The 19,232-nt window shown below is 39.9% G+C and overlaps 1 long non-coding RNA gene across 2 annotated transcripts; it reads right to left on the reverse strand.

The window, feature by feature from the left end:
• Window positions 1-879: 879 nt before the first annotated feature.
• On the reverse strand, window positions 880-18,687 carry LOC114054170. 2 transcript variants are annotated; one of them, XR_003570440.1, is made up of 3 exons: window positions 18,487-18,687; window positions 6,041-6,104; window positions 880-4,166 (listed from the first exon to the last, which is right to left on the reverse strand). It is a non-coding gene; the product is annotated as an uncharacterized LOC114054170 (long non-coding RNA). The 2 variants fall into 2 exon arrangements; XR_003570441.1 differs by lacking the exon at window positions 18,487-18,687 and adding an exon at window positions 6,730-6,837.
• Between the last annotated feature and the right edge of the window lie 545 nt (window positions 18,688-19,232).

Here is a 19,232-nt window from a genome sequence, read left to right on the forward strand (position 1 = left end):
GACCTGAGTTCAAATCAGACACTTACTAGCTGTGTGACCCTGGGCAAGTCACTTAGCCCTGTTTGCCTTAATTTCCTCACCTATAAAATGAGCTGGAGAAGGAAATAGCAAACCACTCCAGTATCTTTGCCAAGAACACCCCAAATGGAGACCCAAAGGGTTGGAAATGACTGAACAACAAAATAAATACCAAAATATTTACAGCAGTGCCTTTTGTGATAGCAAAGAATTTGAAACCAAAATAGGTGTGCATTAATCAGGGAATAGGTACATGAATGTAATGTAATATTACTATGCTATAAGAAATGACAAATATGATGAATATAGAAACATATGATTTTTTTCCTCTTTTTTGTCACAATTTATTATATAGGATAGCTCTGTGAGAGGGGATGAGGGATGGATGCTGGGGAAAATTATGGTGATGTAAAAAAAAGACAGCAAAACTTCTTTTTAAAAAGTTAATGCTTTTCAATGATCCTCCAATTATACAAATCATAGAATCATACATTTAGAGCTGGTAGAGACCTCAGAGCCTATTGAGTCCAATCTCTTTAGGCCTGATGAGGAAAAGTGACTTCACAAAGTCATACAAGTAGAATATAGCAGAGTCAAGATTTTTTTGGGGGGGTGGGTGGTTAGGCAATGGAATTAAGTGACTCGCCCCGGGTCACATAGCTAGTAAGTGTTATGTGTGTGAGGCTGGATTTGAACTCAGGTCCTCCTGAATCCAGGGCCGGTGCTCTATCTACTGCGCTACCTAGCTGCCCCCAGAGTCAAGATTTTAACCCAGGCCCTCTGACTGAAAGCCCAGTTCTCTTCCCATAAAAAATAAGACATTTGAGACATATTACACTGATTAATTCCTCAGGACTTGGCGAGTAATTTTATTTGAAAACTAAACAGAAGGGAAGAGTCAAAGATGATAACAAAATTTTGAAGCTGGAAAACTATTTGAATGGTGGTACCAATGGCAGAAATGGTAGTCAGAAGAAGGAGGGACTGCATGTGTTTGTCAACTGTTTACAAGAATACACTCATGTTGTTTACCACATCATACCACACAGATGATTATCTTATTTTTAAAAAACAACTTATTAGGGAAGGGAGTAAGTGTTTATGCAGTGCCTACTATGTGCCAGGTGCTGTACTAAACAGTTTTCAAATATTCTCTCTTTGATTCTCACAACAACCCTGTGAAGTAGATGCTGTAATTACTGCCATTTTCCTATTGAGGAAATGAAGACAGAGGTAAAATGACTAGCCCAGAGTCACACAGTTAGCAAATATCTGAGGCTGAATTTGAACTCGGGGCTTCCTGACTCCAGACCCTCTATCTATTGTGCCATCTACTTAGTCCCAAAATGGAAGCTTACAACAAAATGAAATCCATCATGCTGAGTTGATAAACTATCTTATGATGGTAATAGAACTTACTGCACCACATTATCTGTTATGCTAAATTGACAATCTTCGACCCTGGGCAAGTCACTTAACCCTAATTGCCTAGCCAAAAAAAAATTGGCAAATTTCTCAGTATTTTATTAAGGTACTTAAACTTACTCTCACTACAGTAGTGTATACGTTGGGGTTTTTAAAAAACCATTTAACATTTACAAATCTGTGCTACTATTTTTATTAGGTTCCTATCTTCTTTTATGTCACCCATGAAGTATTTGTCTCTCATTTTCCTCATAAGCCCTGTGTTTTTTGTTGTTGTTTGACTCTGTGATTTTTAGGAACACACTTTCATGTTGTAGCAGAACTAACTGTAGTAGGTGTTTAATTGAACCAATATGTATACATAGACATACATTCTCCCACGTCAGTGTTTTCCATTTCCTTCCCACACTCCCACTTCCCCAAAGCCTTTGCCTTTCCGGTAACATTCTATGTATCAATTGGCCCAGCTAAATCTCACTTTTGATGTTCAAATCTAAAAATGCCACTGGCTTTTGGGCTAGTGAATTTTCCTGGGAGTTGACAAACCTGAGCAATTACTATTATTCTACATGCCTAGGTAATATGGCCTTTCTGTGCTACACATATTTTTTCCTATCTTCAAAATAATATTCCTCACCGTCCCCTTTTGAGAGGCAAAGAATGACAGGTTTGAGTACTTCGTCCATTCAAAATGTTGTCAAATTGCTAAATATTATGCTGGGAAAACAACATTTTGAGAGTAGTCAAAGATAGTAAAAGGAATTAATTTGTACAGCTAGGTAGACCTGGAGTCAGGAAGACCTGAGTTCAAATTCCACTTCGGACACATTAACTGTGAGGCCCTGGGTTTTGTAAGCCTTAGAGCCCTATACATTATTATTAATAATTCTTAGATACCATACAAACTCCTCTGCTTGGCATTTCAAGCCCTTTTCAGCCTAGTTTCATCCTTCCTTTCTAGATACATTTCCTCCCCTTTACACACTCTGAGTTGCAGGTAAACTGGACTTCCTGCTGTTTCTTACGTGTACCATTCTATCTCTGGGTCTTCCCTCGTGCCTGGAACACCTTTCCTCCTCACCTCTACCTCTTCCTCTCAGAATCCTTAGCTCCCTTTAGCTCATCTCAAATATCTCCTGCTACATGAGACCTTTCTTGGTCTACCCTACTGCTAGTACCTGTTCAAAAAAAAATTACCTATTTTGTGTGCATTTTGTGGGGGTCTCATATGTGGACAGGTTGTACCCTATGATCTGTGCTGTTTCCCCTGAAAGAACGGAAGTTCTCGGAGTGCAGATCCGGCTTCTTTTTTGCCTAATACAGCATGTAGGACACCGTGGGTTCTGAATAAAAATTTGTTGTTTGTTTTCTGGATTAGGAAGATCTTCCTTGTCTTTAGCGGCCAAGGTACCTAGTTCTGTGCACTGGCACCAAAAACAAATCAAATCCTCCTTGATTTAACAGCCTTTCAAACATTGAAAATGGTAATCTTGTCCCCTCAGTCCTTTCTTCTTTACATTCACACTTTATAACAGTAAAGTTACAATAAGTGTGTGTGCTTACTGTTTTCTTCTGTCTAACCCACTAACTTTGTGGTGGAAAAATAAATCAACTTCTGCTACAAAGAGTCACAATTTCATTCCATAAATCTATTAGGAGGTGGGCTGCCAGGAAACATGCCAGATCCTGTATGTACATGGATATAAAGGGAATTTAATCTTGCCATCAAGAAGCATTCCACTGGGAATTTCTGGGTTTCAAAAGACCTCAGGCCTGGAGAGCTGGGACTGTTTTCTTAATTACCTTTGCAAATGAGCAAATATTTTCCATTCCTATTCTAAAAGGAAAGTAATGTACTAGCAAATATTTATTCTTGCCCCTGCTCCCCATCCCGTCTCTAACCCCCATGCCAGGATGTGAAAATGCAACAGCTATCAACAATTTCAGCCATCAATGTGGCTTTTTGGTTATAGAAACAAATGGCTGTCTGATCTTTTCCCTCAAATTTTTGATCCAGGCTGGCTCTGCTGAATGTGCTGAGGTATCTCAGGCGCTGTGCCATGTCAGATAGGAAAATGGTGTGATGATGACAGTGCTTCCTGGGTGATGAATGGAGGATTCTAGGCCCAGGGTGATGATCGTTCAACAGAGCCCAGGCTTGCTCTGCAGTAGCAGAGAATTGCTTTGTTAGCCAGTGGGAAGGCTGGGAAATGACCTGATCCAAACAAAAGCTGGCTCTGGCCAAACAGCACTCCTGCCTACCCAGTAAGAAGCGATTAGGCAAAGCTGACTCTTCACCCTCACAAAGCCCATGCTGTGCTCTCTTGGCATAGTTCTCCCACATGGATGAAAAACCAAGAGGGACAGATGCCAATCTGAAGCTCAGCAAATAGCTTCTAGAACAGGACATTCACAAGTGCGTGTAACTAGAGCCAGATCTTTTGTACAATTGTGTGACATAAAAAGAGCTGTGGGACACATGTTTAGGGCTGTGGGTTTCATAACTCATGCTCTGTCCATTTTAAATCTGAAGACTCTTCTCATTATGGTTTCACATAGCAGGCAACGTACTGGCTCTCCGACACGTGTTGTCCTTTGGGAAGCCTGCAAAATCAGTCTGTGGAGGGCCTGTCGTCATGCTCTGGTGATGTGCTTTAGAGAACAGCACGATGGATGGAGAAGCAGAAGTCCCCCTGCTATTCAAGTCCATGGTCTTCAGCAGTCTGAAAAGGGAAATCATATCAAAACAGAAGACATTCTTTGTGACCTAACAGGGCACTGTTATCTTTTAATGCTATTTTTTTTTTTTACTATAAAGTTGGGATGATACTATTTTACTTGTCTAACAAGGAAGTTTTAAAAATATTTGTCCATTGATATTGAAAAGAATGCAAAAAAAGAGACCTTGGTTAAAAGATGTTATAAACCTGTAATACTGAGTTAGTATTCAATGCTTTGGATTTTCTAAATTCTTGTTATTCCCCTTACATGCATGACTTTGTCTCAATTCTCTCTCTCTCTCTCTCTCTCTCTCTCTCTCTGTCTCTCTCTCTCTCTCTCTGTCTCTCTCTCTCTCTCTCTCTGTCTCTCTCTCTGTCTCTCTCTCCCCCCTCCCTCCCTCCCTCTCTCTTTCCCTCCCTCCCTTCCTCCCTCTCTTTCTCTCTGTCTCTCTCTCTCTCACACACATAAACAATGGCAAAATTCAGAATATTGAGCCATCAACTCATTTCTCAGATCCTAAAGCCCTACAGGAAGGGCTTACGTTGTGGCTAATCTTGGGTAAAGGAAAATTTCTCCATATCTTGTTTTTTCCACCGAGAAAATAGAAATTATATCTGCTAATATATTAACAGTCTCATAGGGATCAAATTTATAAAAGCATTCAGATCTTAAGTAGATACTTTGATAGATTTATGATTTCACCAGCAATGAAGATCACAACTATCCATGCCCTCATGCCTGCCCTTCATGCCAAAGGTTTTCCTTGAAAACATGAATGCATATGGAGTATAGGGTCTATTCATTGGTGATCCCTCACTATCCCCATGTGACCAGCATACTTCACAATAGATATCAAATACAGCTTGCCTATCCATACTAGGAAACGGAGGCCCTGAGTGCAAAAGGAAATTCATCTTCTACACCTGGGCTTATTTTCAGATTGAGGAAATACTTCCTCTGCTGCTGGTGCTGAAACAGAAACAACACAAAGATGTGTTGGGGCAGTAGGACAGAAGTTCCCACGTAGGATATTGAAAATGCTGATTGCTAGCTTGCCTGTTCTGCCTATGCTCCATCCTAGAATATTCCTCCAATAGCTGCACTTTGGGTCAGAGGAGCATTCGCTCTCTGCTCCTTCTCTTGGCTCCATGTAAATCTATTGAGGGGTTCTCTAAGTGTTTATGCAAGGCAGTTTTAAGTGATCCTTTCCAGGGACTCACTGTACTCTGGAATTCTGGGGGGGAAGGTAAGCAATTTAATCCCCTCTTTCTATAAGGACAAGGCTCCATAATTATGGTAGTTTTTGCCTTAATACTTAAGTATTATGTGTATATGTACGTATATAATATCTTTATGTGTGTATGTGTATCTACATGTATAGTATACATATATACAGCTACATCTCTGTGTGTATATATATATTTAATATAGCTATTACATATACTTTTGTTCTCATGGAGAAAGTCACATGACTATTGCCTTAGGTACACATTACTCAATGGACTTTGACTTACAGAGGTAAAGGGGAGGGATATTAATGTAAGGCTATGAAATGCAGCAGAAATGCGATAATGGATTTTTTGCTTCTCTAAGAACTCCTCTATTATTAGGATAGAGATCATAATTAGGTGACTAATTAAAAGCTTGAGAATGCATATGAGAAGCAAACTTGTGGTTCAGAGAAATAATTAAATTGGGGTGCTTTACCACTATGGAGAAAGTATTCTTAGTATAGTGACTAAATTCATAGATCCATCAAAAGATCATATTTCTCTCAAAGTCTTATTGTGTAAGTACATCATGGTTTAGATATTCTTATTAATGTGAAAAAGAGCTAGCTATCTAGCTGGTCAGGAAACCTGGGTTCAAATCTTACCTCTGATGATTACTACCAAGATTGCTTTGATCAAGTCTCTTGATTTGCTCTCCCTGAGTCTCATCTGTAAAATGAAAGATTTGTGTCAGGTGGCTTTTGAGGTCCCTATCCTATTTTAAAAGGTGCCAAAATGCTTACTGTCCTTTGGTTCATTTGAATACTAAGAAACAATTTGGCATGAAGCAATAAATGAAAAATGAGTCTAGATAATATTTCTAGAAGTGTTTTTTTTTAAAGTATATTTAAACATTCTAGAGTCTCTTACTTCTTAGGTGCCAATGGAATAATTAGACTGGACACGGTGTAAGATGAATAGCTTAGAGCAAAGAGTTGACTTGAAACAAGGCAGGTAAAGGAAAGATTTTTTGAAATCGTATTTGGAGCCCACTGAAAGCCCCTAGATTTGTGACAGTGACTATAAAGGAGACAATAGGAAATGAATCAGCCCTAACAGATGGAGTTTGATAACCACAGCAAAATGCTGATCACCTTCTTCCTCATCTGGATCAAGAGGGTGAGTTTCTGGCAATTGCAAAAGGATGCCTTAGGCATTCCCCAGTGGTGTAGCAAGAGGGATGAACAAATGATTCCCAGGCTTCTTCCCTCCCATGCCCTCTCTCTCTCTCTCTGTGCTTCAGAGTTCATCAGTGGCTGGTGAGTACTTAAAGGTGGTGAGGAGGGAGTGTTACCTTAAACCAGCTGCTGAAGGAAGGAGGTAGTTTGTCCCCAACAGCCACAAATATGTTCTCAAACAGGAACTATATAGACAATAGGATCACAGGTTTGGAGTTAGAAGACATCTTATAGAAATTATTGCTTTTATTTTCCTCATGAGGAAACTGGGGCCCAGAGATGTTACAAATCCTCTTACTAAAAACCTTTTGACGAAGTCTAAGTTTTATAGAACAAATCCTTTTATTGAGGGGATTTGTTCTGTGAAGTCTGGATTCAGTCAAAGAACTGCACTCGAGGATCTGGAGGGCCATATGTGGCCTCAAGGCTGTAGGTTCCCCACCCCTGTGTTAGAGAATTTGCCTGAGGTAACACAAGCAGCAGAGCTAAGCCTTCTGACTCAAAATCCAATGTTCTTTTGCTGGCAGCCAAGTAGTCCTCTTTAGGACAGGGATATCATTCTCTTTTGGATGGGTGTGAGCTCACAATAAGCCTGGACAAAAGGATGAATGTGAGGGGACTCATGAGAATTTTCGGGGGAAAACTGGGAATATACATTGCTAGTGAAGACGAGATTCAAGCACAATAAAGTAGATTTTTCTTGGTGAACGTGTGTGTGTTTGCATGTGTGTGTATGTGTGTGTGTGTGAGTGTGTATACCCACAATGTGTCCCAAAAATCTCAGTGTAGTTTTAAGCTTTGAGAGTTGAATATGCACACACACATATATGTAAATATACATACACATCTATCTACATTATACTCGATATAGCAACTGGACATGTAGTTTCACTGCCATAGGGAACTCCCAGATGAGGAAATCCCCTGTACAGATACAGGGAGGCATCTTCTCTGCAACATTTTGTCTTACAGAGCTGCCTAGAGCTTAGTGAGGTGAAGTGAATTGTCCCAGATTACACTGCCACTATGTGTCAGGGATGAGACTGGACTCCAGGTTTTCGAGGCTTCGACACTGGTCTATATACTCTATACCAGAAGTTCCCAAACTTATTTGGCCTACCACCTCCTTTTCAAAAAAAAATTTCTCAGCATCCTCCTAGAAATCTACTTTCTTTAACCTTTTAACTGTTTAAAACTTTTTTTTGCTTTATTTCAAAAAAATATAATTTTTTAAAATGACATATCTTATATTTAATAATTTATTGTAAATTTGAGTAGTTTTTTCCTGCTTTGAAATTTTGATGATGCAATATTGCATCATGTAACCATGCAGTATCATTTTGTAAACAAGTCATTACATGCACATATTCCTGCCGATGCATGCTGGACTTCCCAACGATGTGTGATGCTCTCGCCCACCAGCACTTGTTTATCACGACCTGTTGGCAGACTTGACCACTGATCAGTTATAACTTGCATTTTGTATGTTTATTTGGAAAATAATGTAATCACTCCTACTTTAACTCTGGCGTACAAGAGATGAAACATGTATGAACGGCTTTTCAAAATTTTCTTCTCTTCTCTTCTTATGCTTTCACCACACCCTTATTTTTATTCAATGTTCCCCAATTGCACCCGAGGCTACTACCACCCCCCTCATTGTTGCAGAGCCCCGAGGGGGCAGTATCACCCACTTTGGGAAGCCATGTTCTATACTATGCTGTCTGTATACTTAGTAAAATAGGTTGTAGGATGTATGTATAATATACAAGGAGTAGTTGTCTTACTGTGTAAGGTATTCCTAGGATCCCTGCCCTTGCCCACTATTGCTAAGAAGAGCCTCTTGGTAGTGAAAAGAGGGCTGGCTTTGAATAAGAGAACTTGGTTCTTGGAATCAACCTTCCCTCTGCCACTTACTCTATGTACAACCCTGGGGAAATTACTTGACTTCTCTGGTCTTCAATTTCCTCATCTGTAAAATGAAGGTGTTAGAGTGGTTAGCCCTCTGAAAGTTTCTTCTGACTCTAAATCTATTATCCTATGATTATCTGATTATACTGACCAATGAATGGCTTGGCCATTGGCTAATACTGTGTGAAAAGCAGAATCAAAATCCAATTCTCAGGACCAAAAATAACTAACTATTGGTAAAATCAACTTGCCCAGAATAAGTTAAGCTGACCCAAGCTTGACAAGGTAAAGACTGAGGACTTAGTTTGTGAGCAAGGGACCAGAGTGGCAGGTGTTGATAACTGAGATTTAGAAGAATGGCTGAGGTCAAAGCTGCCAAGCACAAACATTAAGATGGTTGTTGAGTGTGGAACATTTAAATTTTTGGCTGGGCCTGGATTTCTGCAATGTCTAGTGCAACCAGGAGAGGAATTGTAAATAAGTCATGCAAATAATCAGCTACTCTGAAAGTAGCCTTAGTTGCCTGAGGTAATGGGGTAATGTGATTTGCTTAGACTCCCACAGCAGCACATGTGAGCAGCATGATGTCAGAGCAGAAGGGGAAGCGATGTCCATTGAGACAGATCAGGATCAGATAGCTGGGGAGGGGGGCACCAAGGCAAATGGTAGAGTCAGAGTGACGTAGTGAGAAACAGGCTCAAATTCAAGGTGGGAGTCTTGACTCTGCCACTTACTAGCCATGTAACTTTGGGAAAGTCACTTTTCTTCTCTGGGCCTCAGTTTTCTCATCTGTAAAGTGAGAAGGGTTGAATTAAATGGTCTAAAGTAGAGGTGTCAAACATGAAGGCGCAGGTGCGTGTGGCCCACAATACTCCAGAGTGCTGCTGAACCAGATTAAAATGGAATTGGTAAATATTTAACAAAACCTTTAGTACTAGCACAGGCAGCTCTTCTAGTAGGAGGCAGCACCTTCTACTAAATATTTAGTAATTGTACTTATAGTACCATAAAACAAAGATAATGTAGCTTTCTTTGTCAGCATGTGGCTTAAAGGGATCTTTAGTTATGGCTTAGTGGCTCCTGTTTCTATTTGAGTTTGACACCACTGGTCTACAGTTCCTTTCCAGATCTGATTTTCTATTATCCTGAAGCTGTTCCTGTTAAAAAACAAAACCAGTACCCTCCCCCCTCCAAAAAAACACACAATGTTCTTCTAACATCAAGAGTTATGCTGAAGAAGTACTTAAATAAGATACTACCTTTAGATAGGTTGTTCGGGACCCTCAGAGAGCCCTACCTCTTACAAGATGATCTTCCGTGTTTTAAAAGAGAGCCAGTCTTCTGAGCAGTTTTAGGCATTGCTAGTACAGTATCTTCAGCCCCCACCTTCTAAGAGTCCTTTGCGTCAGAAGGAGGGCTACATTGTCCAAGTGGATGAGTTCCCTCTCATTAGCCCCTTCACTCCCTGCTCCCCCCCCCCAACACATACACACTTAACCACCTTGAGCTCTCTGGGTCGGCTCAGTCATTCCACTAGACTTAGTTTAAAGATTTTAGAGTGAAATTTGAGCCCAAAGCTTTCACACAGGTCAATTTGATGCAAAGGATATGCTTACTTTGCTGTATGAGAGTTGGAGGGCATATGCACTAAGTGAAGCCACGTTTCTGCTCTGAAAGTCAAAGGAGGGACCCCACTCCACTCCATGGTTGAGGCTTTCAGAAAAGAAACAATTTGTATTTTCTCTGAGGTTGGAGATGGCAAAGGGTAAGGTATGTTGTCGGTTTTTTTTTTAAGTGCCAAATTGGGCAAGTAAAGAAAAGGGAAAATGTCCCCAAATCACTGAAACTAAACATGAACAACAACTCACTAGTGTGTATGACAATTGACCTCTGAACTAAAATGAAATCAACAGAGAGTAGGGCTATCACGAGTCAGCAGAAAACCAGAACTAAGGAGGAACTGCTTGGAATAAAGAATAGGCAAAGAATTATGATTAATGACCAGGAGGGTGACCTAAACCAAGTGCAACACAGATAAAGAGGAGAGGAAGTTGCCTTCTATGCACTCGAACAAGAGAATATGAAAAAGAGGGAATGGGATATCCTGAAATATTTTTGTGTAGACCAGAGGAACAACAATGTGAGGGAAGAGAGATTTTAGAGGACCAAGGACAATTTCCATTTTCTTCACAAATCCTGTAAGTGACCAAAGGAAATGTCATAAATATAAACACTGAGAGGCACAGTCCTTGAAAAGGGCTGTGGACAGATTAGGAAATAACAACATATGGTGGGGAGAATGACAGAACTGATTCAATTTCTGTGGGTGGAAAATTCCACCAAATTCTAAGTATCTTCCCGTCCTAAAGTGCACAGCAAGATTGTCAGTGATGATAAACTACACCCGTGAGATGCCAAGTTGGGAAGATGATATCATTCAGAGATGTGGAGCCCAATTCCCTTCATAGATGGGAAAAAAGGTCGGGTCATCATGAGAACATAAGGGTAGGTACTGAGCAGCCTCACATGTCCTAATAGCAAGTGTAGGAAGGTCACCTTGAAAAGGGGAATGGCCCGGGGGGGAAAGGTGAGGATGGGTTGGGGTAGGGGTACTTGATGCACAATGATGGTGATTTTGCCTAACTGAGCTGAGCTTTTGGCTATCTCTGCAGAATAATACTTTGAGTATGAGCATTCATTTCACGAACTGCAATCCTAATTGTTAAAGTTTGTGGTGTTCCAGCAACCAGTCCCCTCACCTCATCTCAGTGATCTCTGGCCCTTCTTTAGCTCCTAAAAATCTTCTGTGAGGTGTGATTACCAGGACTGGATGATAATTACATTTACCTTAAGCTAAAAGATGCCAGGAGACAGGGAGAATGGGTCAGTTCAGGAGTAGCATCTAGCAGCAGCTTTCTTTCTATGAAAAATCTAGAAGTCGACAGGAAATACTTTTTCTGTTATCAATATTGTGTTCTTGAGTTTGAAGGGGATAAGGACTGATTTTAAAGGCAGTCTCTGCAGGGATAGGGAATAGGTAGGGAGAGAACAATGTGGGCTACAGTGTCCAGGAAGGGAGGTAGAGCGCTTGGGTGTTGTCTAGGGCTACTGGATTGATGGACTTCAGTCACGTTCTATCCGAATAACTTGCCTGAGTATGCTCAGCTGGGTGCCGCTTAGAAGGCAGGTGGTTCCACTGCTACCACTCCTTGATATCTGCTAAAAGACTACTCGGTAACTAACAGCTTGGGAAACAAGCCTGGGTCTATGGCTTCTGTAAGGCAAAAGCTGGCTCCCCAAGGCAGAGGCACAGGGATTCTCAAAGGTGATGTCTCTCTCAATGACATCCTTGTGCAGGGGCATCACCTCTGGAGACCCCTCTTAGTCCTGCCCATGGACCAGGCTAGTTTTAAAAGCAGGTAGTTACTGAGTGATTTTCAAGCAGACATCCAAGAGCTTGAGGCAGTGTCTGGGCTGGAGCCTGTAGGCAGTGAGGCACTGAGATGGATGTCAAGAGGGCCAGCTCCTTCAAAGGCCTACACATCCTCTGCACTGTGTAGAGCCCAGCATACTCAGTGAGGCTAAAGAGCTGTCCAGGTAGTTCACACTAGAGTATTGTTGGTGCCTGTCAATCCAGAAGTTCTAGACCACACCCAACAGCTCTTTTTCCCTAAGAAAACCTTCCTGGACCTGAAGCCACGTTAGTTTTTCCCTACCTGCTTCATATCTCCCTACCTTGTCTGTACCTTTCAAATCAATCAACTGCTTTTCAAATCAAGTGCCAGGAACTCTGCTAAGCACTGGAGACGTAAAGACAAAAATGAAACAGTCCCTGTCCTCAAGGAGTATAAATATATATGTTTGTATGTGTATATATGTATATGTGTACATGAGTAGATGTATTATATAGGTATGTAGTACACGTGTCTATATGTAGCAGTGTATATGTTTATATGCACATGTGTATAGACATGTATACATGTATGCATGTGTATATATACATGTATATATGCACACATGTCTCTTCGATGACAATGACATTATCTTCAGTGACCAAGAACGATGTGCATCCATGTGTAAAGAATGAGACAGATATTTTATCTTAAGCACATCCCAACTGGACCTATGTGGCATGGTGTATGTGTGCATATATGTCTGTTAACGTCTATATCATAAATTATAATATACATACACTGTCTCATACATATTTATGGGATATATATAAAGTAGATAGTATACAAGGTAGCAAGGGCAGAGATAGGAAAGGCCTCGCTCACAAAGTGGATGCTTGCAGAATCTTGAAGAAAGTGAAGGATTCCAAGAGGTGGGAAGTGAGGAAGAAGAGAGCATTCCTGGCGGGGGAAGGGAGGAGAACAGCCAGTGCAAAGGCATGGAGATGAGATGTGAAGCAATGTGTGTGAAGTAAACCTGGACCTGAGACTTCCAGGAGATGAGTGATATATAAGCAAACTAAAATGATAGGAAGAGGACACATTGTGAAGAGTTTCGTATGCCAAACAGAGAACTTAATATTTTATCCTAGAGGTAATAGGGAGCCACTGGAGATTTTAGGCAGTAGGTTACCTTTAGTGTTCTTTCTTCTCATGTTATGTTCTCTTTATCTGTGTGACTACAAACTCTAAGAATAGACCCTGGGATGTTTACTTCTACACCTCACGTAGCTTCAATATTTGTCAACATTTGTTTAATTGAACAGAGCAAAAAATTAGTGACCCTCTCCTGCTCGCTTGTCTGCCTTTTTTTGTTTTCTTTAAGAAATAAAACAAGCATTTCCATAACATGGTAGAATAATAAAACAAAAAGAAGGGAAAAAAATTTCTTGTAATAGATACAAAGACAGATATTACAAGAAAATTTGTCTGTCTCTTTTTGAAGACCAGCCCCCTCTCCCCTTAGCCATCTATAGCCATTGGGATTTAAAAATCTGATAAGCATAAAAGACTAAGATTGAGTGGGATTTAAAATAGCTTTCAGAATAGTACCAGCCCAGTGGAAAGAGTGCTGAATGTGGAGTCAGAGGCCTTGTGTCCGAATTTTGGCTTTGCCACTTACTACCTACATGATTTTGGACAAATCGCTTCTCCTTTCTGGGTCTCAATTTTCTCATCTATAAAAATTAGGGAGGATGAATTAAACACCTTCTAAGGTCCCTTCTGCCTCTAAATCTACGATCCCTATATGCTTTGCTGCTTATAATGATTACTTCTTCTTTTTCCTTTACAAATTGTGGACTTAGCCTGCTAAGTCAGGTAACTAAGATATTACAATCTTAAATCAAAACAATTTCAGATAAAGATTGAAATGGTGCCATGATTTCAACTATAGATTTACATGCCACTGGCTACTACTCTGTGTTAGCTGCTTGGCTGGTCTTAGTCCTTTATCCAAGGCAGATGATCTCTAAGGCTCTTTCTAGCTTGAAATCCATGATTTAATAATGACTTGGGGAAAGAACAGATTTTGGCTTGGATTAGCCTTCAGGTGCCCCAGCACGCCATTAGATTTTTTCTTTTTTTCAAAATAAATTTTACTAATATCTTTTATTGTTACATAAACTAAAATTTCCCCTGTATTCCTTCCTCTATTCTCTCTCAGGGAACTGTCCTATAAAAGAGGGAAGGAGAGAGAAGAAAAAACATAAGCAAAGCTGATCATTACATCCCCCAAAATCTGACCACATATGTAATGTTCCACAATCATAGACCTATCACCTCTGAGAAAGAATAGAAGGAGCTATTTTATCATATCTCTTCTTTCAGACCATGTATGTTCTTCCTAATTTTCCAACATTATTTTAAAAATTATTTTGTGGATTTCATTCTTTCCATTTATACTGTGGTCATCATTGTGGATATTGGCTCCTTTGCTCTGCTTACTTTGTTCCTCATCAGTTCACAGTCATCTTTCCGTGCTTTTTTATGAGTCTATTTGTGAACTCTCTGAATCAAAGGATATGGACATTTTAGTTGCTTTATTTGTGAAATTCCAAATTGCTTTCTATTAATTCACAGCTCCGTCAACCATGCATTTAGTTTGCCCACCTTTCCACAACCATCATTTGTCATTTTTGCTGAAGTGCTGAGGTAAAACCTATACAAAGAAAGGTAGAAGACCCCCCTGTCCTGAAGGAGTTCATAATTTAAAGCAACAATTTTGCAACGAGTTGCAATTTTGCAACAAGCAAACAAATGCATACAAACCAGCTACATACAGGATAGGTAGGAAATAACTAACAGAGGGAAGGCATTAGAATTAAAGTAACTCTATGGCTTCTCATTTATTCTCTGCCACCACTTTCTCCCTCAATTCTGGCAGGCTAACTAGTGAATAGGAACTTAGTAAAGGTTCTGATGTTGCAGGAGGTAAGAGCACAGTGTGGAATTACTTAAGTACACTTTCCAATGTATTAAATTTATCAAGCGTGTGAATGCAATGTATTTCCGAAAGCTTAATCAGTGATTTAATGTGACTCACAAATCGGCAGAGCAAAGCAGAGACAAATCTGATGCAAGATTAAATCTCAATGACCATGAATGATGTAGATCTATGAGTAAGCAATGAGACAAATATTTCATCTTAACTATAGTATGTGTGTGCCTATATAGATCTGTTAACTTACATATCATAAGTTATATACCTTTTATGTTACCAGTTTATTCTCTTTTCTAGACACCATGGGGAAAAAGTCACAAATAGCATGCTTCTCAAATTTACTGATGGCATGAAGCTTAGAGAGACAACTGACACAATAAATGAAAGAATTAATATCTAAAATATCTTGAAAAGCTAAAATGATGAGCTCAGTCTAATTATATGAAATTTAATTGAGATAAATATAACTACTAGGGGGCAGCTAGGTGGTGAAGTGGTTAGAGTACTGGGCCTGGAGTCAGAAAGACTCATGTTCCTGAGTTCAAATGTGGCCTCAGAGACTTACTAGCTGTGTGACCCTGAGCAAGTCACGTAACCTTGTTTGCCTCAGTTTCCTCATCTGTAAAATGAGCTGGAGAAGGAAATGGCAAACCACTCCAGTATCTTTGCCAAGAAAACCCCAAAAACAGTCATGAAGAGTAGGGTAATACTGAAAAATTACTGAACTGATAACTATTAGAGCAAAGAATGATTAGCAGAGTCTTTGATCAATTTGAAGAATTTTCAACTCCTCAACCTGATAAGTTTACAGGATATGCACCATTTGGAGAAATCACTTTGTGAAATGTGAGCATGTCCACTGTTGACATACTAATTGGGCTGTAGAGACTAGGGCCACCAGATGATAGTGGCTGATTAAGAATCAATCACTCATCCCTTTGAGCAAACTGTGAAACCAAGTCTAGCCCTTTTTCCATCCTGTCTTTATCTTCGAAACTACCCCTTCTCCTTTCCCCTGGCACCTTCTTCCAGAGTGCATCAAGTGGTGAAAAGGGAGAGAGGAGTTCTCCTTTCCCCTATGACCAAGAGCAGTACAACCCTGAATTACAGAAGAAGCATAAACTGTGTTCCCCTTTCACTTTCTAATTTATCATGAATATATTTATCTATCTCTATATGGTATTCCTCCAGTAGAATGTAAGCTCCATGAGAGCAGGAACTATTTTAATTTTTGTCTTTGTATCCCCAAGGCAAAGTAGAATACCTTGCATGTAGTAGGTATGTCACAAAAGCATTTTAGATTAGAGTTAATTTTATTAATAAACCTTAATTTTATGAAAAAAGGAAGCATAAATCACTTGTCCTGCAAAAAATTTATGAACACCTTTCATGACATGACCCCTAGCTCCTCTGTGGATTTCCTGAGACAGGGCAGTCCTTGGAGTGAGGAGAGAAATAACCCACAGAGTTCCTGTGCAGGGGCCCACTTGGAATAAAAAGCCAGTGAGTTACTGAGAAAGTGATGGTGTGAAGATCTGGTGAGAATGGGTTTGTGTGTTCATCATTCTCAGCATATCTTTACCTTAAGAGGAAGGGAGAGGGAGGGAGTGAGTGGGAAGAAATCTAAATACAGGTCATGCTACAAGTCTTAGGGAGACTTGTAGGGTTCTATGAGAAAGAACCCATAAGAATGAGAATAATTTGTCTTAGTAGCAACCACTAATTGTCATTGATTCTTTTCCAGGGGAGCAGATGGGCTATTTCAGGGCTTTATGTTTCTGTATCTGTCTGTGTACTCCAGGAAGGCCTTGGCATTTTTTGATATTTTCTATGGGATGAAATAAAGCTGTTCCATGCCTGATGTGCAGTTGGCATCTAAAAAGTGCCTATATGGGATCTGGGCCCCCTTTTGCCTATATTTGAGAAAACCTAGTCATAAGTTATACCATGGTATTTTTAGAGATTAGTTCAGGTGGGACAATCAAGGAAAATGATCTTCTTGGGGTCAGACTTCCATGATTGAATCTAATTCATGTGAATCCAAAGCCTTTATAAGGCCCTGAGCTATGACTTCTATTACATCCTAAACTTGAAATAAAAAAATTTTTTTTTTCAGAAATAATGGATGGCTAGACAAGTGAAAAATGCTTATGAATTTTAGTTGACTTCAAGATCAATTATGAGTCAATAGTAAAATGCAACAGACAAAAAAACTACCAACATCTTCTGTTGAATTAATAAAAGTATAGTGCCCAGAAAAAGGGAAATGAAGGCCCCACTGGATTTTCTTCTAGTCAGACCTCATCTGGCATACTATTTTAATTTCTTGGGACCACATCTTGTATTACAAAGGACATTGATAAGCTGGTGCATATTCAGAAAAGGCCAATAAATACTTTGATTGAGCTAGAGATTATACCATACCAAGGAGCTAGTGAAAGAACTGAGGATGTTGGGTAGAAGAATAGAAGATAATGTTAACACAATAGCAGTCTTCAAGTATTTTAAGGGCTATTATATGGACTGTGGGTTAGTCTTATTCTAGATGGCCCCGGAGGCCAAAACTTCAAGAAATGGGTACAAATTGAAAGAAGGCAGACTTTGATTTGATTGAAGGACAAATTGCATAGCTATAAAAGATTGAAATGGACTGCCTTTGGAAGAAGTGAGTTACCTGTCACTGGTAGTCTTCCTTTAGAAGCTAGATGGCCACTTGCGGAAAGTGTTGCATATGGGATTCCTTTTGAATTGCTGATTGGACTGGAAGACCTCTGAGGTTTCATCCAATTCTGAGGTATTTTTATAAGATTCTAGGAGTCAAGAGACCAGGGTTGGAATCCCAGCTCTGAAACTTATTGTGTGACCACAGGCAAATCATTGACCCACTCAGCCTCTGTTAAAGGGGGATAGTAATACACACATTAGGTTCATAATAACTTCACAAAGTTGTTGTGAGGAAAGAGATTCGTAAGCCTTAGAGTTCTATAAAAATGGGATTACTATATTTTATAAATCTATGCCTTCTTATTTTTGAATCTCTAGCTTTTGGAAAGCAGTTAACCATTTCCATTCCCCATCTTGTCAACCTGAGATATTCCTTCCCTCGCACAAATCTACAGCCGGGGCACCTCAACCCCAGAAACATTGGACACTAAAACCCCACCGCTGGCTCAGACAGAGCCATTCCAATCTTACGACAGTTCTGCATATGCCACTAACTGAAGCCAGAGGCTAGAGAGTGACCACCAGAAGAGAGTCAAAACCACACAGATGAATCCGGGCTTCACTCACCATAATGAAGAAGAACTAACGACCATCATGATGCAGTTCCTTATACAAATCATCACTGCTTAGTATGAACACACCTCCTAGTGGTTAAATTCACAGCAATCATGAAATTGCACATACAGAACTGGTAGGAGGTATTTGCCAAAGTCTCTTATTCTACTACTCTGAAAAAGTTGTAGTTACAGCAAATTTCTCAGGTGAAGGTCTGACAACCAAGATATACAGAATATCCCCAAAGTCTTAGAACCTGTTACTCATTATTACCTTTCCCCACTTCTTACCTTGTTATTTCTTACAAGGATACTTTCAACTCTGAAAGACTTTAGTATCAATCGTGAGACACGGTAGACGTGGTACAGGACAATCTAGTATGGCACGCCCACTTTTGCTCTGTGAGCCAAGAAGGATCATGGTAGTACAAAGGAAACATGAGATGTACACATACAGAGACATGTCCACCCCAAATGTTCAAACAGGCACTGTTTGTGCCTGACCTGTGGTAGAGCTTTCCACATTCATATTGGATTAATCAACTGCAGCTGAACACACTGTACTTTGACCCCAACACCATGAGGTCATTGGTCCTCTTCAAGTATGAAGGATGAACAACAACCCTTCTCCACTTGGTCTGAAAAAGAAAAACACAAATAGCAAAACAGGTTTTGTGGCTATTAAATACAAGGAGATGCTAAAATGTAATGGAAAAACATACCATTCTGGCGAGTAAAGAACTTGCTAGGCTAGTTTACCATGCTCACAGAGTCAACTTGAGCTGTTTTCCTATGATCTCTGTTCTGTTGGGTTGACACAACATCTTGGTGATTAAATACATGCTTGAACTGATCCACAGTGCTCAAAGACAGCCAACCAGCTGAAGTTTGGAGTTCTTAGGCTCAGTTGAATTAATTACTTTCCAAATTATACTCTGTATATACCGTGTGTATACCTAATTACTTACTTGTTGTCTCCCCCACAAGAATGTAAGCTCTCTGAAGGTGGGTAATGTTTTCACTATTACTTGTATCCC

Source organism: Vombatus ursinus, unplaced genomic scaffold (assembly GCF_900497805.2).
Source record: "Vombatus ursinus unplaced genomic scaffold, bare-nosed wombat genome assembly UNPS02014812.1, whole genome shotgun sequence".
Classification (NCBI taxonomy): Eukaryota; Metazoa; Chordata; class Mammalia; order Diprotodontia; family Vombatidae; genus Vombatus; species Vombatus ursinus.